Below are 8,601 nucleotides of genomic sequence, written 5' to 3'. Positions count from 1 at the left end.
GCCAACACCTTGAGGCTTGTGTTTCCCATCATTCAGTTATGGTAAGATTTAAGCAGCTTGCTAGCACTTCTCTATGGCTGTGTTCATGATTTGCTCTGCAAACAGATGATCTGTTTATCACTTTTGTTAAGTCAGCATTAAATTATTCTTAACAAAATAATAATCAGCAACTGTCTCTGGAATACTGCAGAAACACACATTTGACATATGAGCAAGAGCTGCCAAATGGTGTTCTGTAGATGTACATGAAGTCTGTGACAAACTCATTCCTACTCCTACTCTTATCTCCTTTGTGGAAGTCAGTGCCTAGATCTTAGCAGGATCATACTGACTAGTTCAATTCCATCTTTTCAAATGCTTTTCCTTGTAAAGTAAGGGGAGAGGACTTTTATTTCTGTTATTTTTCTGCATTTTAGCTATGGCTCCTCCCTTTACAGGTGAGGCAAGCAGCTCTGTCCTCCACCACTTCCAGCAAACAAGGGGACAAAGAATTCCCTTGCTGAGGAGCTTACTATGCAATTCCCATTGAATTATCTGAAGTTACCCAGATTAACTAAAAGGATGGCTAAAAGAGACTGCTTGCAGAGGCTTTAGTGGTAAAAATCAGACCACAAACATACTTTTCTAGGATGTGGTGCTGCTTAAAGACTGTCAAGCTTCCATCAACCATCCTTTAGGCGGACTATCTCTCATCATTCCTAACACAAATACCAGACTGCTATGTTTACTACACAAAGAACTGTATTTTTCCATCAGTCGCCTCTTTGCCTCTGTGCTCATGCCCACCTACCCTCTTCCATCATACCACGAGGCTGCCTTCCTGCAATGCTCTTAGAATCCAGAGATGGGGAGTCCTTTTCTCTGCACTGTGATCCACATTTTATTCCACTACTGGATGCATTCACTGAGTTATCCAGATGGGCTGAAGAAACATCTTTTCTCTTGGTTTTACTGAGGAAATATTCCCAGCAAGAACTCAGGTGTCCTTTTTCATTTCACATTCTCTTTTGCTAAAGCACTGTCTGCTCCCAGCTCTGACACAGCAGTTCCAGCGACATCTGCTCAGTCTGGGTTCTCAGTACACACAGAAAACACATTCAGTCACTGAAAATGTAAAGTGTTAAGGAAAAAAGCCATGAAAAAGTTCACAGCTGCAGTATCTCCCAGACTGAAAATTAAATAGTGCTTGCAGACCTGCAGTTATTTAAGTGATATTTTCACATAGCAGATATATAGAGATATTCCTGGAAAAACTGCCTACAACCAAGATTTCGAAGCTGAGGTGCCTAAGATGAAGCTCCTCTACTCAGAATTAAGTCTGTAAGTAAAGAGCCTGATTTTCTTGAGTGTTGAACACATGGCTGCTGAGCCCACCTTTGTCAGCAACAGAGGGGTTCAAGGCTCCTTCAAAACAGGAATGAAGGAAGGAAAAAGCCAGGCCACTTCCTAGGGCATGTTATGGTGGCATTCCATAGCCACCGTGAAGTCAGTGCTTTCAAAAATGGTTACCTTCAGTCTTTTTACATCAGTTTCGAGCCTGCTGGCCAACACATTAAATACTGAAAACTATACATGCATACATAGAATCATAGAATAGTTAGGGTTGGAAAGGACCTTGAGATCATCCAGTTCCAACCCACCCGCCATGGGCAGGGACACCTCACACTAAACCATGGCACCCAAGGCCTCATCCAACCTGGCCTTGAACACCGCCAGGGATGGAGCATTCACAACCTCCCTGGGCAACCCATTCCAGTGCCTCACCACCCTCACAGTAAAGAATTTCTTCCTTAGATCCAATCTAAACTTCCCCTGTTTCAGTTTGAACCCGTTACCCCTTGTCCTGTCACTGCAGTCCCTGATGAAGAGTCCATCCCCAGCATCCTTGTAGGCCCCCTTCAGATACTGGAAGGCTGCTCTGAGGTCTCCATGCAGCTTCTCTTCTCCAGGCTGAACAGCCCCAACTTTCTCAGCCTATCTTCATGATTGCATTCATTTACTTTTCAATTCCATTTAAAAGCATTTTTTATAATATAGAAAAATATTAACTGCAGGAAAAAGCCACCACAGTACATGAGCGGATGAAGCCAGATCTCAGTACCACGGTGTGAGCTGTACAGGTGCTCATTGGTATGGAGGCAGCACGTTTCCCAAACCCTGCTCTGGCTCCCTTGGCAGCACCATGCCCACTGGGACTTGGACACATTCCAAACCTGCATACATCCAACAATGCTCTTACAAAGGCCCTTCCCACAGTGGCGTTTGACAGCACTTCCATCAATCCCTTACAATTACAGCCACTTGAGTCCTGCAGGATACACAGTGAGTTTACATACTAATAACAGAACTGGTATGAAAACGTTGCACATTGCAAGATCAATGCAATTCTGGTCAGTTCTACAGCCTTCAGACTTTATTTCTAATGGCCTTGGAAAACCAGTGTTAAACTCGTTTGTTCCGAGGCAGCATTGAGCAGGGGGGCTATGAATATTGTTCTTTATCTTCAGATAGACTTCTCTGCAGCTGGAGATGCCTCACTCTTCTGATGTCAGCTGAGGACAGGTAAAGGTGTTTGAGAAGAGCACACAGCAGACAGGTATCTCAGCCTACTGTAAGAACATGTCTTTGCTTTTTCTCCCTCTTAAGCATTGAAGTCATGGCTGTAGGAAATGAATAACACTGGCCAGGGAGTGCTGAGAGCCCCAAATGAAGCTGTCATCCATGTAAGGTGAGATCCATCAGCAGGCAGGGCTGGACAAGAGCTAGCACTCAGCAAGGACGTGTGTCACATGGAGAGGGAACTGCAGGTGTGTGGAGGAAGCAGCTGGCAGAGAGGGAAGAAGTGAGAAGTAATGGGAACGAATAGGAGGAGCTGTAGGGGATGAGAAATGGCCCTGGTCATGAAATGATATCTAGCATCCCATTCAGCAACAGCGATGGTAAGATTTCAAAGAAAGGTCCAAATAAATTTGTTCCTTTAAGAGATTTATTTTAATTCCTTGTTAAATTAGGAGATAGATGTACATTTTCCCCTCTAGCCTACTGTTTTAATAGGATTACCTTTGGCATCACCACATGGGCTTTTTCACTCTTCATTGCAAATCTTCTATGTGAAGCTGTCTCAGCAGATCCAATCAGGTATATTTCATTGCTCAACAGTAGAGAGGAAATGAATTTTTCTGATGGGGGAAGGCCCAGTGAATAGCTTGATGCTCCCTCCCCAGTACCATCTGCAATCAGGTTTGTGCTGCAAATGAAGTCAATGTTCTCCTGGGTCAGAGGTGGCTAATTATTCATAGCACCTTCATTTCCAGCGGTCGAGTCATCACTTCTCTGCCAATCATCATTCCAGCTCTATCTTGTGTTTGCTTTACTTTGCATTGCTCTTAGGTCTGCAACTGTAGCTGCTATCCAAACTTGCATTGTTCTTCATTGTGTTTCCTGGGCTAGTACCAGTAGTGATCTCAGCTTCTGAAGAGACCCACAAGAGGACTTTGGCACCAGTGTAGTAGTTTCCTTCCATCTTATGAGATCTTGTCTGTTTAAAAAAGAATATATATTAAAAATATATATATAAAAGGATATAACACTCAGTTCACTTGCAACTAGCCAAAAGACCCCCAGCTGAGCAGTATTTCACTAAGATGGATCAGTGTCATCTGTGGCTTTTTAATAGCAATAAAGCACACAGAAGGTACAGCTGGGATTTAAACCTGACTGTCCTAATGCTTAGGCCACTACACTCCCTGCTGGTGCTTAGTGCTTCTCTCTGATGAGTGTCCAGAGCTCACATTGTTGCAGCAACCATGGATGGGTTTTACAGTGTCCTTTAGGCTTGCCCCCTGCAGTTTTGCCCTTGGATTTACAGCTCTGTTCCTAATGTAGATGAGAAGAGTAACTGCAGCAAATTGACTGATGCATCAGTAGGGCTGGCATCCCAAAGAAACTGTCATCCAGCCTTGCATTGTCAGGTGGTAGCAGAGTGCTCTTTGCACAGATCTGTTTAGAAAGATTTTAGGAGGGCTCCAAAGTAGATCTGATAATTAAAATGCTAATTAAAAATGTTCCCAATGGTATTCACTGATAGTGTTGCCAGAGCAGGTGAGATTTCAATTATCTTGCTTTTCCTTTTAGAACTAGAACAGTGTCCTGCAGTAAGATGGAGTACCTAAGCCATGCTTATTTCCTAGCATTAAAGTGCAGATTTCTTCTGTTTCTTTTTCATCTTTATAGTAAGCTTGTTCTGACAAATCTGAACATACAAGCCAGCTGCCTGGGGAATCTGAAGCCCATCGGCCTCACAGGGGGTGAGTGAAGCCACGTGTCTTCCTCACAGATTGCTTTGTGAGACCACCTCACCACATTTACCTGCTGCCTGCCCTCAGGAGAGGCTGTTCTAAAGGCTTAAAAATACCAGTGGAGGGAAGCGAACATACAGTGAACCAGAGTGTCTGAAGCTCATGTGATGTAAAATGAACCAGGCTAATGGAGCTTCTCATGAAATAAATTCCTGCTAAATTCTACCTGGAATACTGCGCTGCCTCTCCCTTAGATCCAAGTTATTTGTATTCCTCTGATACTGATGTGTAACAGTGAAGAATGTTATAACTGCTGTCTAAACATTGTTTTCTTTCACACCTTGTGATGACCCCAGGCTGTGTTTGTCTTTCTAAAGGCACGATATCTGTGACACTCCTTTTTTAAGAGAGCGTAGTAAGTCTGGAGACAATTTAGGTCTGTTCGTAAAATCCCTGGCAGCTACCTAAAGGCATGCTGAGTTTTCCAAAATCTTCTGTATCTTCAGCTGAGATTTGCTGCACTTGTGGCCAGCATTCCCATAGGATGGATGTACTGCACAGAGTAGTCTGAAAATGAGGGGGGGGGAGGCAGAGGGAACTGAGTCTTGCCTGTTGCTTCCAGGCAGCTGGAGCTTGGTAAGTGTACTCTTACTTGAGTTTCACATGGTGCTCAGAAGGGCATCTGTCTTTCCGTGACAGCAGAAGGGATTTAGGGAACACAGAAAAATCTCTATTGGCCAGACACAGCTCCTAAAAAGTGTAATCTGGGGAAAATCAGCTTTAGAAGTATTTCTGTAGAGCTTCAGTGGCAACAAGCCCATTTCCTGCATTACAGGATGAAACACGCACCAAAGGACGCGTGTTGATTACTTTCAAAAATAAATATAGTGACCTGAAGTAGAAAGGGAATTACTTGGGAGGGAAGAGGAAATGTGAGTGAAGGTTCCTTTCCATGGCTGGCTGGAGCCTGCCTCAGCCTGTCAAGAACAAACCCTCTCACGTGCAGGGAGACTTGGCAAATGCAGCAGAGGCTTCACTGAACACCCTGGCTTAAAAAACAGGAGAGAGACTTGATGTGCTTTGTAGTGAAAAGAGGCAAAGGAAAGCTATACCCACCTGCTTTTCATAGAATCATAGAATAGTCAGGGTTGGAAAGGACCTTGAGATCATCCAGTTCCAACCCACCCGCCATGGGCAGGGACACCTCACACTAAACCATGCCACCCAAGGCCTCATCCAACCTGGCCTTGAACACTGCCAAGGATGGAGCATTCACAACCTCCCTGGGCAGCCCATTCCAGTGCCTCACCACCCTCTCAGTAAAGAATTTCTTCCTTATATCCAATCTAAACTTCCCCTGTTTCAGTTTTAATCCGTTACCCCTTGTCCTGTCACTACAGTCCCTGATGAAGAGTCCCTCTCCAGCATCCCTGCAGCCCCCTTCAGATACTGGAAGCTGCTCTGAGGTCTCCACGCAGCCTTCTCTTCTCCAGGCTGAACAGCCCCAACTTTCTCAGCCTGTCTCCATACAGGAGATGCTCCAACCCCTGATCATCCTCGTGGCCCTCCTTCTTTTAAAGAGAAGAGACTAACCTTGGCCATAAGGGAATGAAGGAGCTACACACTCCTAGCCCAGGGCAGTGTTACTTTAACCCTGCTGTGTGAGTCTGTGTGTCTCCAGGGTAGGAATTACTCACCGGTGTGATAAAGTCCTGGTGTAACTCCTGGCCTAGCACTGCTGGAGCAGCAACTCCAGATTCTGTGTACTGAGGAGCTCCCACTGAAAGGCAAACTCAGGGGCAGGGCTGCATTTACTGCACCACTTCTCCTTAAAGCAGTCATTCAGAGTGCTGCTAGACAATGCTGTTAAATGTGTCATTTGGTTACATGTCACCTCGAAAAAGTTCCATGGAAATTAATAACGTCACATTGTGTTTGTACAACAGGAACCAGAAGAGGGGTGTTAAACTGGTGCTAGCACCAAACTGCTTCGGAATCTTAACCTTTCTGATGTAGTAGGAGCAGCAGGAATGGGTATTCAGCATTGATCTTTGCAGGAAAACTGCTGAAACCACCAGTGTAGGTTTTGATACATAAATTACATATTCCACGTACTTGTAAACTGTATCTCGGGCTGTGTATTTTGCCCATGTTTAGTGTGCTTTCATCAACCACTTCGTGTTGCACTTACATTACTCCTGTTATAAAACTTTATCAAACACACAATCTTGTCCCCTATTACCTTTGTGTTTTACACAGGTACATGGTGCTCACCCAGCCTTATTTTCTAGGTTACAAATACTCTATTGTTACAGGTGACTTTGGTTTTGCTGATTACTCTAATAGCAACCATGTGTTCTCTCTCATCTTAAATTAGACCTCTGCAAGCTTACTTCAGCCTTGTGCCAGGTGTGGGTATTTTTCTAAGCCTTGTAAGAACTTGGCGTGTTTTGCCAGGCTTCCCAGTTTTCTGTTTGTCTCTCTTAGCAGCAAACGATTTATTGTAAATGGCAAATGCTTTAATGAAGCTAATGCTGCTCTGTTATGCTCAGGATATTGCTAACTAGAGTGTCTAGCTGCAGGTGTGTGTTGGGAAGCTTAAGGCTGGTTTTCATATACCAAAACCTGTGAAGTATTAGGAGAGATTTCCATATCTTTGGAGAAATAGAAAGTTAGGCAGATGGATGAGATAGAAGGTGTAAGGAGCAGCATGGAACAAAGAACAGTCCTGGGAGGGAAGAACACTGAAGCATCCTTCAGGAAAAGAATCGAGTGGAAAGAAGGCTGCTGACTGGCTGCCGAAGGGAACCTTAGCAGTGGTGCCGGTAAGTGTTTGTTTAACTGTACTTTGAACGAGTTGTCGGCCTGTGGCTACTTCAGCTGGAATACAAACCCTGAAGATGAAACGTGCAATTGTCTGTGGTGTATTTGTGACGTGAGGTTTATGCAAGAAGAGTGCCCTGGTTCCTGTACAACCTTCATACCCAGGAGCTTTATTATATCAAATCACTTATTCTTGGCTGGTGCCAGATTGTTTCTTATCATCTTTTTTTTCCCCCTTAAACATCATGTGTGCTTATAACTCTTAATTATCTTAGTGAAGTGGATCCGTTGCTTTAGTAAACAGATACGTGGATATCCTGTAAATTTACTCTTTTCCTGATACTCATCATTCTGGTATTTTGATGTTGTCATAGAACTCCTATGTGTTAGCCTAAATATTTCCACATACACCTTTCAAACCCTCCTAGCTCTCCCTTGATAACCAATCCCTTGCGTCCTCTTAATGGTATTTACAGCTTGTGTGGTTACTTTGTCTGTGCTGCTATGGAACTGTCAGAGTGTTTGGTGGCAATCTTCCTTGCGCTGCAGCTATCAAAACAGCCTGCCACTTTCCCATCTGCTCGGGAGCTTTCCTATCGCACACAGATCACTGTCAGGAGCTCGGGCTCAGGAATGAGGCTATTGCCTGGAATCCTTGTCTGGCTGACAAGCCTCTGTTCTATAACATCTTGTTTAACTTGTGCTGTGAGTGACATGATCTAAATGAGGGTACCCCACCTTTTTCGAGGGCTGTATTATCTAATACCTATCCACTGCAGGGGTGGCTCTGCTGAGCACTGGGACTTCAGTAGCTTATAGGTTTGACCTATTTTGCTGTGTACAAGCCTTCTGCTGCCTGTTTGCACAAGAAGGGGTAGGAGCCAAGCTACCGGGAGTGTGGCAGCTGCATTTGGCATCAGTGTGATGAAGATGTCTCTGTAGTTACCCTAAACACGTGCCAGGTGGTCAGTAGTGTGAAACAGAATATTGAGCTCTTTGGAATATGACCTTTAAAGCATTTCTAACCTCGGGGTGTGTGTGTGTGTGTGTTTGGAGGGTGTGTGCTTGTCCCTGTCATCCCTGGAAAATCTGGGATCTTTAGAAGCATTCACAATCTGGAATTGCTGGAATGCTAACGGTGGCATTGCCTTTGGTTTCACAGAAGAGCTGGGCTAAGTAGCCCTTCCTTTCACAAGTGTTTACTTTCATGTTTATGGCTTCCAATGTGATGAAAAGTCCAGATACTCCTGAGCTTCTCTCCCTTTACTGGAAACTTCTGCCTTCTTTCCAATCTGAGTGAGCCTCAGGGGTTTGCATGAGGCTTTGATACTGCCTGTCAGGCCAATTGTCTAGCCAAGCTCCTCTCTTTGGGTGCTTCCTGCTCCCCAGCAGATGGTGCTTATTGGGCTCAGGCCTTTACCAAGTGCTTGTGCTCTTGGCATGCAGGCTGTTTTCGGAGGGAGTAAGAGAGAGTGCTGTC

The sequence above is a fragment of the Psittacula echo genome (assembly GCF_963264785.1).
Source record: "Psittacula echo genome assembly, chromosome: 15".
NCBI classification, from domain to species: domain Eukaryota; kingdom Metazoa; phylum Chordata; class Aves; order Psittaciformes; family Psittacidae; genus Psittacula; species Psittacula echo.
This window is presented reverse-complemented; position numbering follows the sequence as displayed.